Source organism: Crocodylus porosus, unplaced genomic scaffold, assembly GCF_001723895.1.
Source record: "Crocodylus porosus isolate Cpor-Errol unplaced genomic scaffold, CroPor_comp1, whole genome shotgun sequence".
Classification (NCBI taxonomy): domain Eukaryota; kingdom Metazoa; phylum Chordata; order Crocodylia; family Crocodylidae; genus Crocodylus; species Crocodylus porosus.
The window spans coordinates 217,876,541-217,904,015 of NW_017728886.1; positions in this window are offsets into that span (position 1 = coordinate 217,876,541).

A 27,475-nucleotide genomic window follows, 5' to 3' on the forward strand; every position below is an offset into this window, starting at 1 on the left:
TCTACACCACAGCCCCCCAGTTTCTTAATGAGAACGGGGTGAGAGACAGTGTCAAAAGCCTTCCGGAAGTCCAGGAAGATTATATCCACTGCAACCCCTGTGTCTAACGATCTGGTGATATATTTTTTCTCAGATTTGAGGTTTTTGTGTCTCAGGTTTTTCCTTTTTTATCCATAAACTAATTTTTTAAAATCTAATTTAACTATCTACTATGCTACAAAGAATACTTTATAAGCAGGAGAACTTCATTCATAAAAATAACTCAGGCTGTGTATACACATTCAGATAACCTGGAAGAATTCTCCCAGGTTTGTTCTCCAGGTAGAGAAAGTTGCTTGTACAGGCATCTGAATGCTAAGGCCCTGAAGAATGGAGCTTGCAGTGCTGAAATTGGGTCAGGGGGAAGGGAGGAATGGGAGAGTACTTGTGCACACATCTTAACATACTCTCCAGGCTCCCTTAGTATGCCTGCTGACAGATGGCAGCAATCCTTAGGGCAGCCCTGATTGGTTGACCAGACTCATCCTGTGATTCCCTGCAGCACAATATGGAGATGTGTAGGAGACATAGTCTGCTTCCTGCTGGGGAAGGGAAGGTGCAAAGGAAGTGGGGTGCCAAGAGAAGCCACACTAGTACAGACATTCCTTGTACATTCAATGTTCTGTTCTGCAAGAAGCCACTGAATGTGCAGACATTCACTCTCCCAAGAGAAACGCTTCCAGGAGTGACTTAACCCTGGCTGATCCCAGGTTATTTTTCTCTTGGAGTGGCCTTTTTTACTCTTGAGAAAAAAGCCTGAACATGTGTACGGTTGTGGTTTCTCCTGAGACTTCAGTTGCAATTTCAAAAAGGAATTTTGAATAAGGGATCTTTCTTAAATATTCTTTAAATATTAACTTCCTAATGCTGTAGCAGAAGTTCATTAAAACATGAGTCACCTGTATAATTAAAAACAACTGTTAACTATTTTTAGCATATTGCAGCTCATATTTTACAAATCACCCTGTGAATGCTGTCTTTTTTCTCACTGAAATTTCTTGCATGCTTTCTCCTAAATCCATTTCTATAGGAATTATCAGTTTGCCACCCTACAGAGTCCATCCTGTGTCTGAACTTTGCTTTAAGATGCTGATTTACATCATATTATCATGCAGTTTTATTTTTCTCTCCATTACCTAGTTTTACAAGATCTGAGTAGGGTGGGGCTCAAATGAGACTGTTATCCCCATAAATTCAAACCATGGGAATGTCTCCTACTATCTTCTAATGGTATACCAAAATCCCATCAACTATAATTTTTATTTATAGAAATAATTTGTCTAGATATGGAAAGAACAGTTTGATTAACCCTGTATAATCTTGCACAATCTGAGTAAATGATCTCTGCCAGTGGACATATAGAACTTTGTATAATCTCTGTGGGTGCATCCAGATGAGTGCGCATGTGACTCTTGCCCTGCCTCAAACTCCTTTGAGGCAGGGCAAGAGGCACATGCGGGAATGAAAAAATATGTCCTGTGCTGCAAGTTTGCCTGGAACAGGCAACCGGAGGCTGGGTCCTCCCCAGAGATGCTCTGGCTGCCAGATCGTCTCTATGATTGGCCCCTTGCCCTGGTGCTGAAATTCACAGCCGGCTGAGCCATGTGTTCAGCACCAGGCCTCCAGTGCTGTTGAGTAAGGGGTTGGGGGGCTGGAGGAGGGGGAAGGGGAATGTGGAGGGGACCCTGCCAGACCTGCTCCCCCAGCTCCCCAATTCCTGCCCTGCTCAGCCCCACTGCTGCCTGCCCCAACACCCCTGATCACTTCCCTGCCCGACCCCGAGACCCCGCCAAATTCTGCCCTGCCCAGCCCCAGCTCCCCAAGCCTCCCTGATGCCTGCCACCCCACCCCACCCCAAAAAAAACCAACCTGGGACTTACCAGCAGTTGGAGCTGCAGTTTGTCTGACTGGGGCCTTGCCTGCACAGTGCCGGGCAAAGGGACAGCCCCAGCCTGGGCCCTGCTGCCCTGTGCTGCCCCAGAGGGCTCTGCCAGGAGGCTCCAGAGCCACCCCCCCCCCAACCTTGCTTTTAAGGTAAGTAGAAACTTTTGTCTTTTTTTTTTCTGTTTGTTTTTTTAAGTGACAGTGCCTGGGGTTGTGGGGGTAGCCATGGGGGCCTGGGGGTGCAAGTTGGGGGGGTGAGGCTGGGTGGAGCAGCCATTGGGGCTGCAGCAACTGGTGGGGTATGGGGCCAGGTGGGGCAGCAATTGGGCGGGCTGGGCTGGGGCATGTTGGCCTTGCATAGGGGGTGGTAGCCCCTAAGGGGGCCATTTGGCTCATTGTATGGGGGCCATAGTCCTTGTGTGGGGACTGAACCCCCTGTTGGGGGGCCATAGCTCATGTGTGGGTACCATCGGCCCTATGGGAGGGCAGCCAAATATATATTAATGAAACATGTATTTAGAGTTCACTTTATTAGCATGATAAGAGACTTTCTTTAACATTGTAGATATATCAATAAAACATTGTCCAACTGATTGCTGTATATGTCTCTCTGTAGTGGTCTTTTGTTTTACTTGTGGAGGAACATGGATTTTGGGATATTTTACAGAGTGACTTTAGAATTTTTTTTATCAGGGATTTTTCTGTTTCCCAATAGGGAACACCAGAATTCCTGCTGGGACCCTCCCTGCTCAGAGCTGGCACCTTGGACCCAGCTGGCTGTGGCTGACCTCCTGGCCAGCTGGGGCCAGGAGGACATTCTTTGACAGTTCAAAGCAGGCCACCACACCCAGAACATATTTTGGGTAATAGCTGCCCAGATGGCTGGGCAGGGGGCACAAGTGGCAGTAGTGCCGCACAGTGGCCAATCCTGCAAGCCACAGCCCACTGGCAGCTGGCCCAGAGGGGCAGATGCCTCTACTGACTGTGCAGTCCCCATCTGGGTCTGGCAGGTGCATAGGAAGTCACAGCCAAGCAGCAGCCCTCACTGCCAGACTGCTGTAGTGGGTATATGGTACAGGGAACTCTCAGGGCTGCTTCAGCAGTCCAGCTGGCACAAGGGGTAGTGTCCCCAGGTACCAACTGGCTGGGCCCCAGAAGCTCCTGAGAGCGAGTTGCCCTGAGCTACTTGCTAGACTGGGTTTTTATACTGCTGGGGACAGCACAGGTGCTGGCCCTGGGCTATTGCTTCCTCTGGCTGCAGATCTGGGAGGAGCTAGGCAGGGTTATTTTGCCCCAAGTGGCACAATTTGCTCCACAACAAAGTGCATGTCCAAGCACGTGCGCTGAGGCAAAAAGCCCCAGCTCAAATTTACACCACTTCTATTTGAGCTGCTGCAAGCGCACATTCTTGCATGTGTGGACGTGCCCTGTTTGTGCCTAGTTACTGACACTTTATTTTTGCAGGTTGCTGTTAACTTCTCTGAACATAAAGGAAACGTAACAATATCTTCTAAATCATGGTTTAAACCTATCTAGATGGCCATTTTGATCCTTATTCTTCCCCTCAACTGAATACTTAATCCAGCTGCTAACTATTTTGGGTTTTTTCATGAAGTATACTCTATTAGTAAAAAATACACCTTTATGGCTGTTCACAGAGGTAAACTTTCCCCTCCGCTTCCCCTCCGCCATGGCACTTCACTTTAAACTCTGCATGGCCCTGTGTAGACCCCAGCACTTGACCAAAAGAGGTCTTGCGTTAGTTGGGTGTGGCTCCCCCAAAGTCTGTATAGATTGGGCACTTTAGTGGGGCTTTTTTGTGCTTTTATCTAACATCTGATTGAATCAGCCATTAGATAAAATCACCAAAAAGCGCTGCTGAAGCACCCAATCTATACAGATGCTGCAGAACCAGGTTGAACTAATGTGCTGCTTCTTCTGGTAAAGCATTTTTTTTCCATGCGTGTCAGCAGCCCAAAGTGACTATGCTTTTTTGTTTTTAGAAAAGAATCAGCTGCACTCATTACAAAAAAACTGAAAAAATCTAAATGTTATAGATCCACTTTTCAACAAAAGTTATAAGCAAATCAACCATTTTTATCTTTATAGTCAGTTTAAGACCATGTGGAAGATGTGCCTCCTTGATTGTCCCTTTGGGCAGCCTTGTGCCTCCGAGACACCCATATTAGTGATGACCCATCCCAGCGTAGTCTGAAACAACTGTAGATTGTTGATAGCCTATATTATAGCAGTTAACAACCCCCACTTTCTGAAGGAGTTAATCTATACTTCTCTGAGTGCATGGGTGAAAGCCCTGCCCATTTCTCATCCAGGCACTGCCCCCATTCCGCCCCCCCCCCCGCCATTTCATAGAAAGAAGAGAGAAAACACTGAACCTGTCCACTCTTGTAAGTCTCCAGATATTGCATCTTATGTAACCTCCTTAATCCCCTTATCTCCCTGTTCAGGCACTAGTTCCAGTTACAATCTTATTGTTTGTTCTCATTTTCTTTATTTGAAAATGCAATAAATACCTTATTTATAAAGTGATGTAAACATAAAAAAAATTAAATTCAAAGCTCAATATTACCCTACTGAGGTTTTGCCTCAGACCCACAACTAGAAGCAAATAAATTATTCCTGACCAACCTGGTAATGTCACCTTGCTGCTTTTTATGTCACAGTTTCTAGAGGGCAGTTTTTCACAGGTTAGGTTGATCTGCATCTTATTGATCCATGGGGTGTAGTCATGTAGCAGTAGCCAACATTCCCTTCTGGGTAACTGCACTGTTGGATGCTTGTCTCATATATACAAATCTTTGACTGGTATGCCAAATGGCAGGCAGCTATGGGCCAAACTGACTGTGATACATTCATAAAACTCTAAAAGCCTTATATAAAAAGAAGAACAGGTTAATTTGCCTGCAGATGCAAAATGACCATTCTAATAACAACATTAATCTTAAAATGCCATTGCTATTGTGCTGGTGGATGCAATGAAGTCCACTTGGCCCTCCATTTCTTATCAAGAACTTCCTCTCTTTTTACCACAATGACTCATTTACCAGCCAGTCCTTTTGGAATTTGAGAGAGCTGGGTCAGAACCTACTTGTAAGAGAGGTGGAACTTGGCATTGAAACAGCGTGGTAGTCTAGATCTTTACTTGGTGCTTATCTGCTCGCAGTAGGGGTGGCTAGAATTAAAGGCAGGTTCAACAAAAGCATAAATCTATGTATATGGTTAAAACTTGTAGCAGGGGAGGACTAGGGGATGGAGGATTCCATGCTGCGCAGGGGACAGGAAGTTTTGTGCTCCTGGTGGAGCTCTTGTAGTGGGATGGGATTCTGGATGGGCTTCCCCTGAAGCATATGGTCCACGTGGCATGAAGCCCAGTGATGGCATGCTAGTGACTTATGTAACCCTGACCACACCAAAGTTAGACAGCCCTGTTTTACTTCATGCTCAGCATAAAATGGATTAAATAATGGCAGGGATTGACAAACTTTTGCCACCATGAGCTGGAGAGCTCAATCCAGAGAGCAACAGAGAGGCTGGCAGAGGGGAATACTGCAGGGGAGACCTGTGGTGTGGCACACCTTTGTGCTGCCTGATTCCAGTATGCTAGTTTGGAACTATCCAGGCCAAATCCAGCCCATAGGTTGCTGGCCCCTGCCTTATAGTATAAGTCTTTCTCTTTGGGCTCTGTTATCTGGGTTGATGTTACTGAGCAACACCAATACTGAGGCTGGAAAAAGTTCTGTTAATGGCTTCAGCACGTGCAAACAACGAATGGTAGTTATGTATATGGAAACAAGAAAGAGTTCAAAATTAGACACATACATTTTCAATCACTGCAAGAAAAACATAATTTAATTAGGTTTGATTAACCCAAGTCTCCTTTCCTGTACTTTAAAATCTTTCCCTCAAGTCTTGTCCTGTGTTACAAAGGAGAATAGTTGTTCTCCTTCTTCTTTATGGTAACCTTTGAAACGTTTGCAAGTCAGTATTATATCATTCCCCTGTACCCATTAATCTTTTCATCAAACTAAACGTATCTAGTTCCTTCAACCTTTCCTGATATGGCCTGTATCCAACTCCTATATCATCTTTGTCATTTTGCCACTCCTCCCTAATGCCTTTATATCCTTCTTCAAATGTTTTGCCTCAGACAGAAAAAGCCACTCCAGCTACTGCCAAACTAGCACTAAATAGAATACTATCACCTGTCTCATCTTGTGTACAACACTTTTGTTAATGCAGCTGAAGAAGTCCTCTGTGGTTCAGTGGCAGAATCCTTGTCTACCACACTGGAAACCTTGGTTTGATTCCCAGACACTTATACAGCCACAGCCATGGGGGCACCAAACATCTGGACTCACTCTGGTCTTTTGATTCTGTCTCAGCAGCCTAAAGGGAGGATGGAAGGTCTACACAGCCTCTGCTCCTCCAAAGATTTGTGCCCAAGCGTATGCATCAAAGGTCTTGATGGCCCCCATGCATACACTATGATCCAGGAGGATTGACAGTTGCCACATAATGCAGCTGAAAAATATTTGTTCCCTCTCCCTCCCCCTGTTTTTGTGAGAGGATCATTCTAACCCCCAGATCCCTCTTGGCAGTCCTATTGCCAAGTCAGATAGCTCCCATCTTGTATTTTCACTTTTTTTTCTCCTTCCCTTTACATTTGTCTTTGTTCAATTTCAGTTTGTCATGCAGTTTAGTTTTCCAATTATCCCTTTGAATTTTAATCCTATCCTCTAAAGTATTTTAACCCCTCCTAGTTTTGTATTTTCTACCAATTTGATCAATTCATTCCCTATTGTTCCACCTGAATCATTACTAAAAATGTTAAACAATATTGTACTAGACCCTCATGTGAGACCTGCTTGTTAATCAGACATCAATCAGTTAATAGCTACTTATCCAAAGGAAAAAGTAAGAATTCAGAAGACAGAGGTGCATCATAAAGAGACTAGAGTTGAAGATATCTTGTCTAATCATTTTGCAGAGATTTTACATGCATGTTCAACAGCATACAATATCCAACTGCCAGGCATCAAAATTCTTTTAAATACTGGTTTGGCTTCTTCCTCTTCTTTCTAGTGAACCCAATTCAGTACAACTTCTAGTTTGTAAATAGAGGTAGCAAAGAACCACTCTGTAAAACAGTTGTTATGAAGGAAGAAAGGTATGAAAATATAAGTTGATAGAAAGAAATCTATTTTTCCAAAATCCTGGTATTGTGTACACAACCCAGATGTGTGCGTGTGTGTGCCTGTGCCTAATCTTGTCCTGACTTAAAATATAGATTGCCCAAGACAGGTTGTTGTCTCACTTCAAAGATCCAGTCTTGCAGGAGAATATTAATCTTCAACTACCAATGTGCATACAGGATTCTTTGAAAATTGTTACCACAGGCAAGTGAGTATTGGAAATTGTGGGGAAGGGCTATGCCTTTCAGTTCTACTGCATTCATAATCCTTTTTCATGGATCTCTCTCAAGAGCGAATATTATTAGAAGAAATATTTTCAAGGTATGGGCTTCTATTCTTGAGATTTTATCATCCTTAAAAGCAGTGGAGGTCTTCATCTTATATGCAGTCTTTGAAAACTGAACAGATGTATGAGAAAATACAAAATGTAATATCTTTGGTACATAATCTTTTTTCTTAATTTTCATCTATCTATGAAACTGACCTTATTATTACAGCTCATAGTTTGTCCACATTGCATAGTATTCTGAAAAGTTAGAATTGCACTTTAGTCATGCTCTAAGTTTTTGCCACAGATTGCTTCAGATTTTAATTTAAATTAGGTGATTTAATCTGACAGTTCTTTCCTGAGCCCTAGTCTAATTAAAGGGAACCCAATTACATACTCTTGATGTGGGGAAGATTTATTCATATTATTTCAAAAGAACAAGACCCTAGGCTGTTTGCAGCATTTACAGATAGTGAAGTATCAGGAAGTGTCTACTCAAAGACTCTGAAAATTACCTATGGTCTCCAAATCAGATGTCCACTTTGTTAGATCTGTCCTGCTTTCACTATTTCAACAGGATTCCTGATGCCTACCTCCTGGTTATGGGGTCACTGCTTTCTAGTGACTTAGGTACAGCCATTCAAAAAGCCTGAGGTAAAATCCAAGTTATGTGGTTTTCTGTAAGTAACTTAGATCAGTAGTGAACAGAACACACATTTGTCCTTTGGTGGGGGTACAAATCTTAGACTGGGTTCTGCCATTTTTAAACTAGTCTATGTGTGCCTAACTTCTGTTCTATTACAGGTATAGACCAGTTTCCAGTCACTTATACCAGTAAAAGTGTAATGTCTGTACCTGGCCTAGAAGTGAGATCTATGTGGGCAATTGCTCAAAAAAGAAAGCAGTTACTTATCCACTAGCTTTTTTCCTGTGTCTGTGGAGTTCTATATTACCTGAAGTCTGTATGTACAAAGTACTGAAGGATGATTGGGTCCTATCTGTCCTTTATGAGTTTGGAGCGAGTGTACAAGAAAATCCAGAGTATAGGCTTGGCACCAAAGGACACCAGTGGCCAAAAACAATGTTATCACATTTTCATGGGATAGATCCATAGCAGAAGTTGAATTCATGTAGATAATTCAACTAATAGCACTATAGTAACTGTAAAGTAAGTACCCCGCTTTTTTTTTTCTTCAGAGGGTTATAACTACTAAAATAGTGTATTCCTGAAATTGGTCAGAGTAGTAATAAATCCTTTTTCAGGTTTCCATTTATCTAGCGCACACAAGCTTTCATTTCTTTAGTCACACACGAAAGCTCTATAATTTTGGGTAAACTCTATACATAGTCTAACATGATGTTCCCCCTGCAAAATGTTGTATCTTACTCAGAAGTGAATGGACTCCTTTAGTGCTAGTTCCCCTGACCATAATGTTTTTGGGGTTTTTTTTGGTTTTGGTTTTTCTTTTACGGTTGGGGGAGGGAGGAGGATTACCTTTTGTTCAGGATACATCATAGTAACAATGGGGATAGATGTTTCTGGGAGATATCTGTGTTAACATTGGGCTTGATACCTTTTAAAAATAAGAGATTTAAGTTAATGTAGCAATGTATCAGAACTGAGATTCATGAAAAGAGGCAGAAAACTGCTGTTGAAATGAAATTGTGTACAATTTCAGAGTGTCTGGTAGGAGGTCCTTTGTGGAAACAATGATCAAAATATATGTGAAACATACAAGCTCACACACACACATACACAGACACTATCATTACATTAATGAGTTATTTTTCGTAGTATCTTAAATAATACTATTTTTCTCTAAATTTTTATGTAACTGGGTTTGTGTGTATGCATAAGTATAATAGATATATATATACTTCAGCTAATGTGCATATGTTAATTATATGTGTCTATTAATGTCATGTCATGGATATACATTAAATTGTACAAACTCAAAAAGTGTAGGCCAGTGGATAGTTGCATTGAAACAAAGGACATGTGATTGTAAATTAATATTTTCTACTGGGGGTAGTTTTTTATAAGTCCATAGTAACCTCACATCCCATTGTCTAAAGCTGAGCTTTTTCAAGGATTGTTTAGTTGGAACTATGAAAAACTGATAATAGGAAGCTATAGAAATGTATACCTACTTCCTCCCAATGTGTTTGCCCTGGACAGGTCTCCGGAGAAATGGTTCAAAAGTTTGAACTATCTAGAATACTTGTGAGCTTTGTGTACATTTTTTTATAACCCAAGAGTATGGATCTATGGAGCTGGAATAATGAGCACATTTATTTTCTGACTTTACACAGCTGGTTCACTGAGCTTCTTATTTGTAAGGATTTTAACTTTTGCTTAACTTCTAGTACTTTTGTTACACCAGATTTCATGGTATTTCTTCAGTTGTTGAATGTATTTCAGCACTTTGATCACACAGCCAGACTGTCTTGCAGGCTGTCTCAGTATTACTATTACTTTTAAGGCTTATTCGATTCATATCTTCCTGTTTCAGAGAGTTAGGGACTCTGCTTTTGGTCTCCTTTATTACTGATATTGAAAAATCTTCAAACTCAGCAGATCAAAAGCTAGGTCCCAAAAGATGTTGATTCCCATTATTATTCAAATTGGTTACCTACAAAGATTCACCCTGCTGATGATTAAAGATAAGTTTACAAAAAATGCCATGACATAAAATAATATGTAGATCTTATGCAACATATTTGATCCATGTATCTCAAAGCACTTTACAAAGAAAATATACAGACCAGGAAGCTGAGGCACAGAAAGGTGAAATGAATTGTCCAAGGTCACCCAGCAAGCAAGGGTCTGAATTAGGAATAAAATACTAATTTCTGCAGTATCAACAAGACAATGTATTTTGAGGCTGTCATTTTGTCTTACCTTTTTTCCTTTTCATCTCTCCATTTTGTTTTAAGAATGAAAATAGGGACATTATAATGAGAAAAAGAAACTTCTGTTTTCTGTTATTTTGGTCATGATTTGTAATCCCTACCCTCGGGAGATCCTCCACTATGTAGGTAACACTGAAATAAAAATAACAACAAAACATTCTGACTAATTTACATAACTGGAATACTTTCCATTGAAGGCAAATATATAAATAACTGGCAGGAGGGAGCTGTTGCCTTAAAAAAGGGTCATCTCTACGTCTTACTAAAAGAATATGCTGTACTTTGTCTTTAGAACAACAGGAACATAACATGCTCAAAATCACTCCACTTCCAAGTGCTAAATATAAAGTAATCTACAGCTTTGTACAATAGGCCTGTGCAAACCAGGTAGTATTCACTTTGGATTTGGATTTGGCCGATTTGAGGGACAATAATTCAATTCAGTGATTTGACTCACTGTCCCAAATTGGTTAGACTGAATCCAATTTGGAGATTTGGCTGCTGTTGATTCAGCTGAATCTATGAATCACACAGGTGTCATCCCCCATGTGCTCTAAATGGCTGCCCCACCCAGCCCTAGCTCCCAGAAATTTGACAAAAAAGCCCTGACTCACTGGATGCTGCCCAGTGGAGGGGTAATCCCCGCTGCCCTGCACTGCCTCATGTGGGGGCTCTGCTATGAGCCCCCTGAGCCCCCTTCTCCCACTTGCCCCCATGGCTGCCCCCCTCCATTCAGATTCGGAGATTTGGCCACCGAATCGGGCCAAATCTCCTCCAAATTGAATCAGCACCCAAAGCTTTGCACAGCCCTAATGTACAACTATTAAAATGATCATATAATCAAATGCCTGTATATTTTGACTTTGACTGTTATTAGAAGCAGAATTGTATAATAATCTAGAAAAAGAACTTATTTAACCACTTCTAGCCCAAATGGGAATGCCATGAGAGAATTTCACAAGCAGAGGTTTTCAGTCAGCTTTCCTGATGCAAAATAGTTCTGATGCACTTCAGAAAAAGATCTAAAGTAGCTCTGAATTGGACAGTCATCGTTTAATACTTGTGATGCTATCCTATTACCAGAATGACTGAAGTCATAGACTTGATGTAAATGTGAAGCTATTATGACAAGTGTGCTATGAATTTTAATATGAGTGGCCTCATGGGGGTATTTAAATCAATCTCATTTAAAAAAAAATTAGGTGGATTCCTAGTTTTTTAGAAGTAGAACATTACATCTTTATTCTTTGTTAAACAGAATATCTCATTTTTAAGGCTAGGGGCAGACATCGGAAACAGGTTTAAACCAGTGACAGAAGTTTAGCACACAAACCAGTTTCAAAATGGCCAAACCCAGTTTAAGATAAACCTGGATGGATGCTGTGTTGGACTTAACTGATTTAGGTTAAACTTGTCTATGGAACTTCTGTCCCAGATTTCCTCTTAACTCAAGTAACTTTGCAGTCCCAGCAATCCAGCATGCTTCATGGCCCCTTGAACCTCCCCCCCCCACTCACAGGGTTGCCCATTGCTCACGCTGTGATGCTTCAGCCCAGTGCCTAGCTGGCCCTACCCCCAGGCCGTCACAGAGCTGCCTGCACAGCTCCTCTGCTCAGCTGTAGTTCCTGGCTTTTGGCAGCAAGCAGCCCAGAGCAGGGGGTGGGGGTGGAGCATGGGGAGTCAATATAGATGCTTCCTTCAGGTCCATGCAGCCCTGGCTTGGCCAGCACACTATTGAAGGTTTGGGAGGAGCCAACAGGGAGCCTTCCTTCAGGATCTGCACAGCCCCAGTTCAGCCAGCACACAGCCCAGAGCAGGTGGGGGGTTGTGTGGTGCAAGCCAAAACAGATTTTTCCCGTGGGGTCCCTTTTGACTTCCTCTGCCAGCTCTAGGCTGCCTGCTGGCTGAACTTGGGCTGTACAGACCCAGAGGGGAAAGCATGCATCGTGGCTCCCCTCCCCCTCCACCCCAGCTCTGGGTTTTGTGCTAGCCCAACCAGGGCTGTGGGGACCCTAAGAGAAATGTCGATGTTGGCTCCCTACATACACCTCTGCCTGCTCCAGCCAGGAGCTGAACTCTGGCCAGAAGGGTTGTAGTCTGACAGAGCTGAAGCCTCAGTTCCCTCCCCCACCCAGCTCTGGTTTCCCCCATGCCATCAGTAGCCTGCCTGCCAAACACCTGGCATCTGCTCTGGAAACCTAGGACTCAGTGTGGGGAGGGTCTGTGATGAAATCAGAAGGTTGGGGGCATGTGTCCCTCAGCCAATCAAGGGTGGCCCCAGCTTGGCTACCCTCAGCAATGTCTGGCAAGCAGGGAGGTGTGCAGGAATGCCACTGGCTTCTGGTCTTGGCCAGTGCAGGCATCTGTTTCTTCACTCCACTAAAGGAGAAATATGTATTCAGTTTTCTCCTGATCCAATCTATGCAGCTTAAGAAACCCACATAGATTGAGTCATTCTCACTCAGGCTTTTTGACTGTCTGTACTTATCCCATAGGTACTGAGCACTAGGGCTGCATGAAACGGTGGTCCCGGATTGATTTGGCAGAGATTCAGCCCAATTCAGTGCCAAAACTCTGAATCTGCATCAAATCAGGAGACTCTTTAATCTCTCTGAATTGAATCAGAACCCTCTGAATTGATTTGGAGGGATTTGGAACAATTTGGCAATTCAGACAGACACAGCTTTAAATGTTTTTTGTACATACCTCAAGGTACCAGGTGGGTCATGAATGTTGTGTTATGAATTATGCTCTTTAAGCCACGTGCAGTTCACTCTAGGCTGGCGCAATGATTACACAGAGCAGACACCCAGAATCAGATATAGAGTCTTTATTCGCTGCAGCGAGGTGCCTCTGGAAAGGGACCCCGCCTACTAGATGCAATAATATTTTATACCTTATTAGCACATCAGCATTAGTTCGTGATTAGCTCATGCTCATAAAAATACCCAATCATCTACTAACTAAATTACTAGTCTATCCAATCAAATGGCACTGTGTGCGTGAACACCGAGGTTTAACTCTCGTGACTACATGCTCCATATATTCTTGCCAAGATGTATCATATCTTACAAAAACAATCCTTGTACTGCTTTCAAGTTTCCTCTGTTGACCAGATTCAGCTAGTCTTATATCTTATCAGTAGACCTTACACAGCACTTCTCTTCTCCCAGCCGTCTTGTACATGCTGTATCTGCTTTCATGGAATGGCAGTTGAAGGAAAAGGAAATGGCCCCACTTTAGCACTACAAGATTCACATACAACAGCTGTGATGGTGGAACATCCCACAGAAGCACTGGGGGCTCTCCAGTGCACTCAGCAGCAGACCCAGAAATGGACCAGAAGCACTTCTGGTGCACTTCCACATCTGCTGGGGAGTGCGTGAGGGGACCTCCCGGACCCTCTTGGCTCAGTGACTGGTGCTTCTTGGGTCTGGGTGGGGCAGAAGCTGATCATTGCTCTGGGGGGTGCAGGAAGGCCCCGCAGTACACTCCCTGGCAGACTTGGAAGTGGACCAGAAGTACTGGTATCAGAAGTACTTCTGGTCCACTTCCAGTTCACGGCTGAGCAACAGAGGGCCCCCCCTGGGCTTCTGTGGGATTCTCCATCTGCCCCAGCATTTCAGTGTTCATAAGCTGCACCTGGTACCTCGAGGTATGTAGAAAAAACATTTAAATCTGAGTCTACGGCTGACCACCGATTCTCTGAATCAACATTGAATCTTCAGATTTGGATTTGGCCAAATCAAATTGGTAACAGTAATCCAAATCAATGAATTGAATCCCTGATTTGGGCCAAATCTGAATTGAATATGGCCCATTTTGCACACTCCTACTGAACACTGTCATGAGGATATAAAGCCAGTGGTGGTGTGACCCAAGAGCCAGCAGGAACTGGGAGAAGAAAGAAGGACGCCATGTTTCTGGAGCAGCTGCTTTATGCAGCTGGAATGTTACTGAAATTGGAGGGAGGAGAGGAGATACCCAGGTGCTGAGGACAGTGGAGACATGGGGAGAGATAAGGAGGGAGTAGATTGGAGGATGGAGAGCAGAGAGGAGTTGGCTGTCAGCTGCAGAGGGGAGTTGGCTACAGGGAGGAGTCAGCTGTCAGCTGCAGGGAGGAGTTGGCTGTTTGCTGAGCACTCTTTGCATTTATTATATTTTAATTATTAAGTTTATTTTGCATTAATTTTCTGACCTAGTGAAGGCAATTTTTAATTCAGATTCAGTATTAAACACTCTTAAAATAAAAGTTACTGAAGCTTATCAAAGCAAGTTTAGGTAATGAAATAAAAATCTGGAGTATCTGTTAATACCGTACTTAACATAATATAGCCTATAGCTGATTTCTTGCTCCACAATTTCACATTCAAATTGGTTTTTAAAGTTCCATTTTTTTAGGGGAGTAAGGACTGATGCCTTGGTGAGCATAGGAGTTATGTAGCCCATTGCTGGAAAGATGTCTTTTGATGTTGAGGGGTCTGCCTGTAAGTGAGAACAGGCTTGTCCCCCGAGCCTGCCTTCAGATGGCTATTTTCAAGGAGAGGCTGTAGGTCATAAATTATGTGTCCAGGGTGTTCAAGCTGTAGGCTGTAGGTTACAATAAGAGGGATTTTGTTGCCCTTCTTATGAGGTTTGGTATTATAGCAGGTCAGAGTGGGGTCTGAGTCTGACTGTTGATTTGAATAGCTACAACTTTGGGATTATATTGTAAGTGTGGGAATGTAGTCAGCTGGATCAGAGCAGATATGGTTGTAATATAGAGCTTGGCTGCAGATCTAATCGTGTACTTAAGATGCTGGTATGAAGGTAGTTGTAGCGATTTATTGATATGTGAAGGTGATGTGACCACTTTAAAATTTCATGGTGATGTCCAAGAAATGAATATGCTGGGTGAGTATTCAAAAGTCAGTTTGGTGGAGAGGTAGAAGATCACTCAAGTCCTGGTGGAATTTTTCTAGAGATTCATTCCCATGTGTCCACATGATGATGATGTCATTGATATACCTTAGATATACTAGGGGGATGAGACAGGACCTGAGGAGAAAGTGGACTTCAAGATTTGTCAGAAATCTGTTGGTGTATTGGGAGGCGATGTGTGTGTCCATGGCACTGCTATACAGGGAGTCTCAAAATCTGAAATAGTTGTGTGAGAGGACAAAGCAGGAGAATGCATTGGAACCAGAAACAGTATTATCACTGGGGATAATGTTCTTTCTGGCTTGCACTCTGTCCTCATGGGAGTGTTCAGTGTGCAAAGATGTGACATCCATGGTACCTAATATGGTGTTTACAGGAAGTTTGTTAATGGAGCCTAGTATCTTTAGGAAATCTTTGATGTCTTTCAAATACCTGGGAACTCCAGGAGCACAAGGGAATAGAATACAGTCAATATAGATAGAAAATCCTGTGATGGTCCCAATGCCAGATGCAATGAGCCATCTTGGGTTGTTGCCAAGTTTGGTGATCGGGGGTAATAAGAAAAAGGTGCCTGGCCTGAGTTCCCAGGAAGTGAAGGCATAAATCATCTCCTGTCTTTCTTGACATGGTATCTTTAAAACCTTGTATAGTTCCCTCCAGTATTTTTCCGTAGGGTCTGTGGTCAGGAGTTTGTAAAACTGTGTTAGAAGTTGTCTCTTAACTTCTTGTATCTATGCTATTTTGTCTATGACAACAATGGCACACTCTCCTGAGTCTGTTGTATGATAATACCAGGGTTGTTTTTAAGTATATGTAACCTGGGTGGTACTCAGATGAGGTAACCACTCTCCAATTGAAGGGATTTAGTGGGTACTAGTGCACTTTGGGAGGAGTAGCTGCTTATGGGGAGCAGCTCTTCTCCTATTCTCTATAGAGTAGAGCCAAGACACTAGTAGGAACTTAACCATATACAATTTAATAAGGAAAAAAATGGGTTGGGGTAGGACATAGGTGCTGGAGAGCGAGAGAGGATTCAATAGAGATTAGGTGCACCTATACATCTAGCAGAGGCAAATCAGCTATAAAAGCTTGAGGTATGGGGTTTCACAAAATATAAGGTGCAGATACCCCAGAAGTAAGGAGAAACCTTCTCCCTGGTGGGGATTCCCTCTTTCCAGCAGCTCACCCCTCTGGTGCCCTGGCTAGGGATCAAACCTGCGTTTCCCACATGACAGGCAAGAACTCCTACTACTGAGTCATCAATGACTGGGCTGCTGCTTGTAGCTCCAGGGCTCTAGCCCCTCCAGGCTACTCCATGTGTTGCCTGTATGCCCAGCCGGCTGCCTGGCATCGTGCCAGGGAATCAACAGAAAAGGGAAAAAAAAGGGGTCTAAGCTGTCGCCTGCAGCTCAGGGCTTGATTCCCTCCCAGACCACTGCACACACCACCCTGTGCACCACTACAACCAAGCCAAGCCAAGCCACCTCCTGTGGCTCCAAGCTCAGGATCCCCAGCAGAGACTTGCTACACACTGCCTTGTGCACCGAGCGGCCAAGCTGAGCTGCTGCCTGTGGCACTCAGGGCTCTTTTGGGGCAATCACTCCACCCCACTTGCCAGCTCTCACCAGCCAGCATTTTATTTTTAGTAAGATTTTTTTTTCTCCATGGACTTCATAGAGATCACCTGATTTCATGATTTCCATGAAATCCACATAACCACAGTTTAGGCAGGTCCCTACATATATATGTTGTCAATGTATATGTTTGTAAATATATATTATTTGTTTTTTGCTAATGAGATGTAATTGAAATAAATGATCCTGGAATTTCATCATTCATTTTGACACACTGAAGTCCTATAACATAGGCAAAATCGTATGCACGTTTAATTAGATGATCAATTCTTTGTGGGAAAGACTATGTATATTTATATATTTGTACAGCAGCTCACACATTAGTATCCTAATCATGGTTGGGGCTTTTCAATGTTACTATATTATAGATTTAGGTAATGTCTATACTATATAATAGTAGAGTAAGAACTTCACCACATTGGGAGCTATACTGTGCTAGTTAAAATTCATGATTGTTGCCAGAAGGTTGAACTGAGGTTTTCCTGATTGGTGTGGACAAGGGTTTGTGGAAGTGTCTGAGAGTAAAGTACAAGAATGGAATGGACTTCCAGGGAATATTACAAGTGCAAAAACAAATCTACGGTGGTAAAGGAAACTGTATTGTGTGCTGCTACTTCCTCTTCCCCCTTCCACAGGGGAGGGAGAGCATGCATCAGTCCCAGCCAAGCAGGGAGCAAAACATACTCCCCGGGTGCTTCCCTGGGTGCTTCCACCATATCTACTTCTCTCCCCAGGTTGGTATAATCTGCAACCTTGCTGAGTGTATACGCTATGCCATCTTCCTGGTCGTTGATGAAGACATTGAACAAAACTGGCCCCAAGATGAACTGCTTGGGGCACTCCACTTGATGCCAGCTGTCAACTAGAAATCATGCTGTTGATTACAACCTTCTGAGACCTATGTTCCAGACAGTTTTCTGTCCACCTTACAGTCCATTCATCCAGCCCATACTTCCTTATCTTTCCTGAGAAAATGTTGTGGGAAGTCATATCAAAAGCCTTGCTAAAGGTACACCACATCCACTGGTCTCCCCACATCCACAGAGCCACATCTCATCATAGAAGGCAATCAGGTTGGTCAGCCATGACTTTTCCCTGGTGAGTACATGCTGACTGTTCCTAATCACTTTTTTCTTCTCCAAGTGCTAAGAAATGGATTCCTTGAGGATGTACCTTGTGATTTTTCCAGGGACTATGGTGAGGCTGACTGTTCTGTAGTTCCCTGGATCCTCCTTTTTCACTTTCTTAAATAAGGGCACTAAGTTTGTCGTTTTCTAATCATCCAGCACCTCTCATGATTGCCATGAGTTTTCAAAGATGATGTCCACTGGCAATCACATCAGCCAGCTCCCTCAGCACCATTGGGTGGATCCCATCTGGCCCCATGGACTTGCACATGTCGAGCTTTTTAAAGTTGTCCCTCACATGTTCTTTCCCTGCTGTTGGCTGCTCACCTCCTCCCCAAACTGTGCTGCCCAGAGCAGTAATCTGGGAGCTGACCTTGCCTATGAAATTGAGGCAAAAAAAGGCACTGAGCACTTCAGCTTTTTCTGTATCCTCTGTCATAAGTTTGCCTCTCTCATTCAGGAAGGGACCAACACTGTCCCTGACCCTCTTGCTATCAACATACTTGTAGAAACCCTTTGTGTTACCTTCACATCCCTTGCTAGCTGCAACTCCAATTGCGTGTTGGCCTTCCTGACTTCATCCCCGCATGCCCAAGCAGTGCTCTTATATTCTTCCCTAGTTATTTGTCCAATTTTTCACTTCTTATAAGCTTTCTTTTTGTGATTTAGTTCACTGAAGGATTCCCTGATAAGCCAAGCTGGTCTTCTGCCATACTTGCTAGTCTTCCTGCACATTGGGATGGTTTGTTCCTGCACACCAGGAGGGGGCTCATACTCCTCGACACTGACACGGGCTGCTGCCCCCATCAAGGGCCCTGCCGCCTTGCCACTGATGGCCAGGTGAGGGAGAAGGCACATGCTGGCTGGCAGAGTCCCTTAGGTGAGGGGCAGGGGCAGAGGTTATTCCCCCTCCCTCTGGCATCTGGTGAGGGAGGCTTATTTCACTGGTTGCCCCAAGAAGGGAGTGAGCAGCAATGGCAGTGGTTGGGGTGGGTAGACATGGCTGCAGTCCCCTAAGGGCCATAGGGGTAGAGAGGAGAATAACTGCTGCTCCCTGCCCCCTCTGCTTCAGGGGCCATGCCAACCTGCTTCTGCAGCAGTGGGGGGGGGGGAGGGGGGAGTGCTTGGCAGACCTGGCTCAGGTCCCTGCTGGTGGGACAAGGAGGGGGGAATTAAACCCTACTCTGGTGAGTCCAGCCCAGGCTAGCTAGGTGTCCCCAGCACAGCTTCTCTGCAGCTGAAGGCGCACTGTAGAACCCCCTGGCTTCTGGCCTAAGCAACTGTAGGCATGTGCCCACATTTTCTCAGTGCAGAGGGAATGTCTGTACTGGTACAAATCAGTTCAGTCTAGGCATGTTAGACTACCCTGCATAGGTTGAATCAATTCAGGCTCTAGCTTTTTGAATGTCTGTCCTTAGCCTAAAAAAGTGTTTTCTCTATCTATATTTCTTCAGTGCAAGCAATTAAATGCATTAACTATCTTAACATTTTTAAATTGTTGGTTTGTATAAAAGGAGAAAGCAAGGGCCAGACCCAAGAGCTAGGATATCCTATTATAGGAATTGGATCGTAGCCTTTTCAACAACTGACTAAGCTCCACCTTAATATAAGATTAGTTATTTGCCCTTGGTACTCTTATTATAAGGCTGTTACATAACCAGAATTATCTATCAGTTAGACATTTTCTTCTCATTACATATATACATTTGAATAACAGTCTTCTCTGATTAAGCTGAGGTTAAAAAAAAAATCTCTTTTTTGTTGTGGGTTATATCACAACACTTTTTAAAGTAACATCTTCTGTCCAGCCAAGGGGTTGGACCAAGGTGGTTAAGGGCCCCAAGGCTCTCTACACCAGGGTCCCCACCCCGCTGGAGCTTTGCAATGGATATGAACCTCTTGCAGCTCCAGCAGAGCCTGCTAAGTTGCCAGCTCCTGCAGGCAACACAGGCTTAACTGTAGCTACCGCCCCCACTCTCCCTAAGACAAAGTGCAAAGTGTTTGTCATGAGAGACTCCATCCTGAGGGGGACTGAGGGGACAATCTGCCACCCTGACCCCTTAGCCTGGGGAGTCTGTTGCTTCCCAGGAGCCTGAATCTGAGACATTATGGAGAAGATCCCTAAGCTCCTCCAGCCCACTGACCACTACTCTATGCTCCTTATCCATGTGGGCACCAAAGACATGGCTTGGAGCACTCCCAGCCAGGTCATGAAGTGCTACAGGGATTTGGGAGCGGGACTAAAGGATCTGGGGGCACAGGTGGTATTTTCTTCGATCCTTCCAGTCTCAGGCTATGGGCTGAGGATGGAGAGGAGGATTCAGGTGGTTAAGACTGTGTCAGACTGCGGTGTTGGTGTCATTGGGAAGGCTTTGGCTTCTGTGACCACAGTCTGCTATTTGGTGAGAGAAGCAGTGAGCTGCTGGGAAGGGATAGCCTCCACCTCTCCGCTGGGGAGGAGGCTCTTCTCAGCCAGACTGAATGACCTGCTCCACCAGGCTTTAAACTAAGCCCACCACCACTGCTGGCCCACTAAGCAACCCTTGCAAAGCCAGCAGGTCAAGGCACTTAAGGGAGCCCACCCTTGCCCTAGCCCTGGTACAATCTGTGGGCAAGGCTGGGGACCCAAAGGGGATGCTTACCTGCCTTTACACAAATGCCAGGAGCTTGGAGAACAAATAGGAGGAACTTGTCCTTCTGCTTAACACAAATAATTACAATGTCATGGGGATAATGGAGACCTGGTGGGACTCCACCCATGACTGGACTATGGGTATAGACAGCTATACCCTGTACAGGAGAGATTGAGTGGACAAAAGGGGCGGGGGTGTAGCTGTCTATGTCAAGGAGAGCTACGCATCCCTGCAAGCTGATATTGGCGACCAGGGTGGATGTCTGGAGACCCTCTGTGTTAAAATCCGTGGTGAACACAGCACAAGGGGCACAATGGTACAGACCTCCCACCCAAAGTCAAGAGCTTGACCAGGAATTTGCCAGGGAATTGGCTGAGGCCGCATGCTCCTGGTCCATGGTTATTATGGGAGACTTCAACTACCCAGACATCGCATGGTAACAGCGCTCGGCTAAATCTGAGCAGTCACAAAGCTTCCTCTCATTTGCGGATGACCTCTATCTGACACAAGAAGTCTACAGGCCAATGAGAGGTAAAGCGCTGCTCGCCCTGGTACTGGGAACCGGGGATGACCTAATTGGTGACCTAACAATTGATGGGAAGCTGGGTGACAACAACCATGAGCTGATCACCTTCACCATCTGCTGTAAAGCTAGCAAGACAGAAGTCCTCGACTTCAGGAAAGCTGACTTTGACAAGCTTGGGAGGCTTGTCGGTGAAGCTGTAAGGGACCATGACCCAAAGGGGAGGGGAGTTCAGGACAAGTGGTTGTTCATTAAGGGAGTGATCCTTGATGCACAAGCTAATTCTATTCCATCTTGGAGGAAAGGCAGAAAAAGGGCACAGCATCCCCCCTGGGAACTAGTGGACCTCCTGTGGCTAAAAAGAAAGACCTACAAAGGATGGAGGACAGGATCCACCTCCAAGGAGGAATATTCCACAATGGTCTGGACCTGCAGGGAGTGAACAAGGAAAGCCAAGGCTGTGACTGAACTCCAACTAGCTACAAGTATCAAGGATAATAAAAAGTCCTTTTTTAGATATGTGGGGAGCTGGAGGAAAAGCAAAGGCAACATTGGACCCCTGCTAAACTGGAAGGGACAACTGACAACCAACGCCCGGGAAAAAGCCAACCTACTAACTGGGTACTTTGCATCGGTCTTTTATCAGTCCCATGGGAGGCCCCTGCCTATTATGGGACAGGGAAGCCCAGGTGAGGGAGATTCCTTGCCCTCCATCAATGCTAACCTTGTGAAGGAACACCTTGAGAGGCTGGATACCTTCAAGTCAACCAGCCCGAACAATCTACACCCCAGGGTACTCAAGAAGCTGCCTAGCATCATAGCTCAGCCCCTGGCCCTGGCCCTGCCCTTGCCCCTGCCCCTGCCCCTGCCCCAGATCTTCGTGAACTCTTGGCACTCTGGTGAAGTGCCTGAAGGTTGGAAGAAGGCCAATGTGGTGCCTATCTTCAAGAAGGGGAGGAAAGTGGATCTGGCAAACTACAGGCCCATCAGCCTGACCTCTATCCCGGGGAATGTCTTAGAAAAAATCACCAAAGAGGCCGTTCTTAATGGACTGGACAATGGGGAACATCCTGTGGGATAGCCAACATAGGTTTGTACAGGGTAGGTCTTGCTGGACCAATCTTATTTCGCTTTATGACCAGGTGACCTATCACCTGGACAAGGGAGAGAAGAGTGATGTGGTATATTTTGACTTCAAAAAAGCGTTCGATCTTGTATTACATGATCACCTCTTGGCAAAATTGGCCAACTGTGGCCTTGGGTCCACCACAATCTGCTGGCTGGGGAATTGGCTCTGTGGTCAGATCCAGAGGGTGGTTGATGGAAGTCAGTCATCATGGTGCCCTGTGACCAGTGGGGTCCCTCAAGGCTTTGTCCTTGGACCTATATTATTCAACATCTTCATTAATGATGTGAAGTCAGAAGCAGAGTGGCCAATTTCATCGATGATACCAAACTTTGGGATAAAGCATCCGCACCTGAGGACAGAAGAATGATTCAGGAGGCTTAGGAAATGGGCAGACAAGAACCAGATGGTGTTTAACACTGAAAAATGCAAGGTTCTCCACCTTGGGAGGAAAAACCTGCAGCATCCTTATCAGCTCAGCAGTGCTACATTGGCTAGGATGAAAGGGAGTTGGGGGGACATGATTGACCACAAGATAAACATGAGACTTCAATGTGATGCTGCAGTTAGTAAAGCAAGCAAAACGCCGGCTTGCATCCATAGATGCTTCTCAAGCAAATCCCAGGACGTCATTCTCCTGTTGTTCTCAGCCTTGATGAGGCCGCAGCTGGAATACTGCATCCAGTTTTAGGCTTCACAATTGAAGAGGGATGTGGAGAAGCTTGAGAGAATCCAGAGAAGACGTCAGGAATGCACATGTTCAGAGGTCAGGAAAACAAACCTTACATCAACAGGCTGAGAGCTATGGGACCCTTCAGCCTGGAAAAGCGCAGGCTAAGGGGCAATCTGATGGCCACCTATAAGTTTATCAGGGGTGTTCACCAGGATCTGAGGGAACGATTATTCATCAGAGTCCTTCAAGGGATGACAAGTTTGAATGGTTATAAACTCCTGCAAGACTGTTTCAGGCTGGAGATAAGAATTTCTTTACTGTCCGAGCCCCAAAATTCTGGAACAGTCTGCCATCGGAGGTGGTCAAGCACCTACTCTGAATGCCTTCAAGAGAAAATTGGATGTTTATCTTGCTGGGATCCTATGACCCCAGCTGACTTCCTGCCCTTTGGGCAGGGGGCTGGACTCGATGATCTTCCAAGGCCCCTTCCAGCCCTACTGTCTAGGAAATTATGAAAATCTTGAAGTATCATTGTGGTTTGATTGTAGGAATGTAATTATGCACACATGCACACTCCTCCCCCAATTTTTCTTTATTACTGAAAGAACCCAAAATTGACTTTTGTTTTAAAAATGGTAAAAAAAATTAACCTGATAATATTTCAGATAGTCTCTTAAGATATTTTTCTTTGAATTGTTTATCTTGAAGTGAACTGTAATTTTTTTTTTAAATCTCCAAATGTTAACAATCTGTATAATATTGTAAATAACTCATTGTTTTCTTGATTTAGGAAGATGTTTAGGCAAATGTCTACATTAGATAACAATGAGTTAATTACCTAAGTCTTTATTTTGCCCAAAATGAACATATAACTGATTTGTAATTTAGCAAGGTATACGAGCTTGTAGATGGAACTTGTGAGTAGCTCTATCTACAAACTCCATATGCCTTGCTAAATTATGAATAAGTTATATATATGTTTTTGGCAAAATAAAGACTTACTACATTAGGTAATTATCAGGGATCTGGGTTTTCTCTGTTTTAAAAATGGCAAATTCTCTGATAAAATGCAAATTATCCAATTAAAAACCCCAAATCAACATTTTTCTTTTATTAAAATGAAATGCCACTATATGTGTAGGCATCAGTTGAAAACAATGTTTTATTGATATATTTACAGTTTTGAAGCAATTTGGAAGCTTACCACTACTTCAGACATTATAATCAAATACATTCTAAATACCTGTAAATTTTGGCATTTGATTTTTGGAATTTTTACAAAGGAAAATCAGAGTTCTTCCTGTCCCCTTCACTCACCAGGGAACAGGTCTGGCTGTAGCTGTACCCTTCCCCTGCTTGCTGCTTTGGGGTGTTGAGCAGCCCTGATATACTGGTGGCCTGCCCTTGTCCAAGTTGTTGCCCCTCACTCCAAAGCCACAGCCCCCCAACCTGCTGGTGCCCCTTACTCTTGACCCACAGCCCCCTGGCTCTGCCGGCACCCCTCACTCCCAACCCACTGCCATACCTCCCCAGCCTCCCAGTGTGTGAAGAAGGGAGTGGGCATGTGGGGAAGGTAGTAGGGCCAAGGCACTGTGGTGGGGGGGGAATTTTCCCCCCTGGGACTTATGCATCCGCAGTGAGGTGTGGGGCTGCAGTGGGGTTGGACCAGCTCTTGGCAGGAGCCACTTCTGCAGACCAGCAGGGGGACATGGAGGGAACACCATGCCACCATGGTTAGGCAAAGCACTGGTAGTGGCAGCAGCACGGATTTGTGGGCCCTCACTGCTGCTAGACAGGCAAGGGGTACCTCAGCTTAGTGGCCATGGTGGCACAGCGCTCCCTTCCATACTGCTCCTGTATGTTGGGTAGTGAAGTTGGATCCTGTGGAGCTGGTCCAGCCCTGCTGCAGCTCTGTTCCCTGCTGTGGGTACAGAAATCTCAGGGAGCACATGCCTCCCCATGTGCCTTTCCCACCTGCATAGCCTGTGTCCTCTCCACCCCTCACAACATGTAGCCTGTGCCCCTTCCCCCCATCCCTATAGGCTTATCTGCATGGAGCTACAGAAGCTGCTGTGCATGCTTCCTGGCTGCCATGTGCATATATGCACATGTGCACATGCATGTAGCACCCCCTGCCTGATCACTCCCCATAGCCCCAGGCAGCCCATGGTTTCCTGTATTTTTCTCCTTTAAAGGGGAAAATTCATAATAATGTTTTCTGCATGTTTCCACAGCAAAAGGAAAACTCAGATCCCTGGTAATTATTAGTAAAACTAGTGAATTGTGTTAAGAATGATGGGGGGGAGGCAGACAGGTGGGGATGGAGCACTGCCACCCACCACCCCATGCCACCATCACCTCCCAGGAATGGGGCATGAGGGAGGGAAGCTTGCCCCACTGTCCTCTCCACCATGCTCTGCCAGCACCCCATACTGCCACCACCTCCAGTGCTTCTGGCCTCTCCCCACCCAGGCCCTGCTCCTCAGAGGTGACAGAGCACCACCATAATGGCAGGAGCAGAGCAGAGGGGTGAGGTCAGTGCTGCTGACTTCGCTCCCCCTACTCTGTCCCCTCTGTCCCTGCCATCATGGTGGCGCTTCACACTTTGGTTGTTTCACTAACCAATCACAAGGCTCCAAGAGCATTACAGACAGACATTATGGACTAAGTCCTTTATTATATAAGAATGTTGCGTATTGAATGTCTGTATATATGTTCTATACTCCATCAGCAGAGGGCACTGCCAAAACTGCATTATCTTGTGGTGCCATTTGCTGTTTTGCTTAGTAGGGTTGTGTAAAAAAGATGGTTCCCTGTTCTTTCCCAAGTGATCTTTCCAGAACAGAAACTCCATAGATACGCTAAATCAGTCACGAGGATAGGATTCTGGGGAGTAGGAATGTTTCCAGGGCTTCTTTCAAGAGAAGAAAGGGGAAAAAAAATTGCAGTGATCCATGCCACAAGTGAGCAGGGGCCCAGGGCTCCTTTCCTTCCAAACATTGATCTGTGCATTTTCTCTCTACCATGGATACTGTGGTCTACATTGAAGAATTCAATGTGGTCCAGTCTATCTATCTAGAATTCTTACGCTGACCAGTTAGTCTTCTTTCTGAAGAAATTGGCAATACTGCTGAGCATATTGGCTCAAAGGCTTTTCAGATTATTTGCTCACTTGAATCTATAGCCAAGCTCTGTACAAGTTCTACCATGGGAGCCTCCAATTTCTAAAAATTTACTTTGCACCAAAGCCATTTGAAATCATTCTCCAATTCCACATGAACCAACAAAATCATCTGCTTGAGGAAGGAATTGCTTCATACATAGCAGAATTGCATCAATTGTATGAAAACTGTAATTTTGACACCAGTCCAAAGTCTCTTCTTAGGCATCATCTTGTGAGTGGTGTTTGAGAGAGAGCCTTACTGTACAGACTTCTTGTAAGGCATAACTTAACATTTGCCATGGCATAAGAAGAAGCCTTTGCATATTAAGCTGCCTCACTTCATTCAAGGGAAATCCAAGCTTTGTCAGCAAAACTGATGTTAGCTGAGACATACCAGGTGCATAAAAGGGAGAAATCTCCAAGGAAGCCACCACCCATGCAAAAGAATACAATTTTTTCTTCCCAAGGAAGCTGTTATACACAGCATGATATGTGCCATTTCCATGATGCTGACTGCCATTTTTGGCAGTGCAAAGGTCACATTGAATACGTGCATCATCAGAATTTCAATGCATCTGGGGGGAAAAGAACCAAGGGGAGTGTGCCTCCAGTTACCACTAATACTGTTGCTGATTCAGATGAAATTTCATGTGAGTTGTCCCCTGATGTTCCTAACTGCATTTGTCAGTAATGTGAAAACACCAACCCCACAGAAGAAGATGACCTACATAACAGTGATTTTTCCAAGGTGCTCCATGTTCTATGGAGGTAGACTCAGGGCCTGAGTTATCCTTAATTTCAGAAGAAATGTGCCATTTGCTGTGGCCTAGAAAACGTGCCATTTGCTGTGTCCACCTATTGTGCCATTCAAAGTCAAGCTTATAGATTATAATAAAGAAACAATACAGCTGAAGCATGCATGTTATGTCAAGGTCCACTATGGGCAGGACTGATGGCTTCTTCACCTAATAATTGCCAAAGGTCAGAGAACAAATTTGTTAGGAGGAGAATGGTTCAAGCCTTTAGGTGATGATGGGTGATCACTCATGAACCCGTAAGATAGTCCAATGATCTTAATCGTGTAAGAATGAGTCCAAGGATCTTAATAGTGAGTCTGCAGGTGGCTCCATAGCCCAATTCTAGATCCCCATGTCTTGTCACAGTGAAGACAGATGTTTCCAGGGGGGATGGGTACTGTGTTGCTGCCTTGGATGTTCTGAATTTCTTTTCTCCTGTTCTTTTCCTCTTCTGCCTGTTGATGAGCTGTTTCAAAATGTTGATGTCTTTCCTAAAGAGTCTTCCTCCATTTTGGAGACCCTGAGCAAGGGTCTCCCAAGTGTTGATGTCAGTGTTATACCT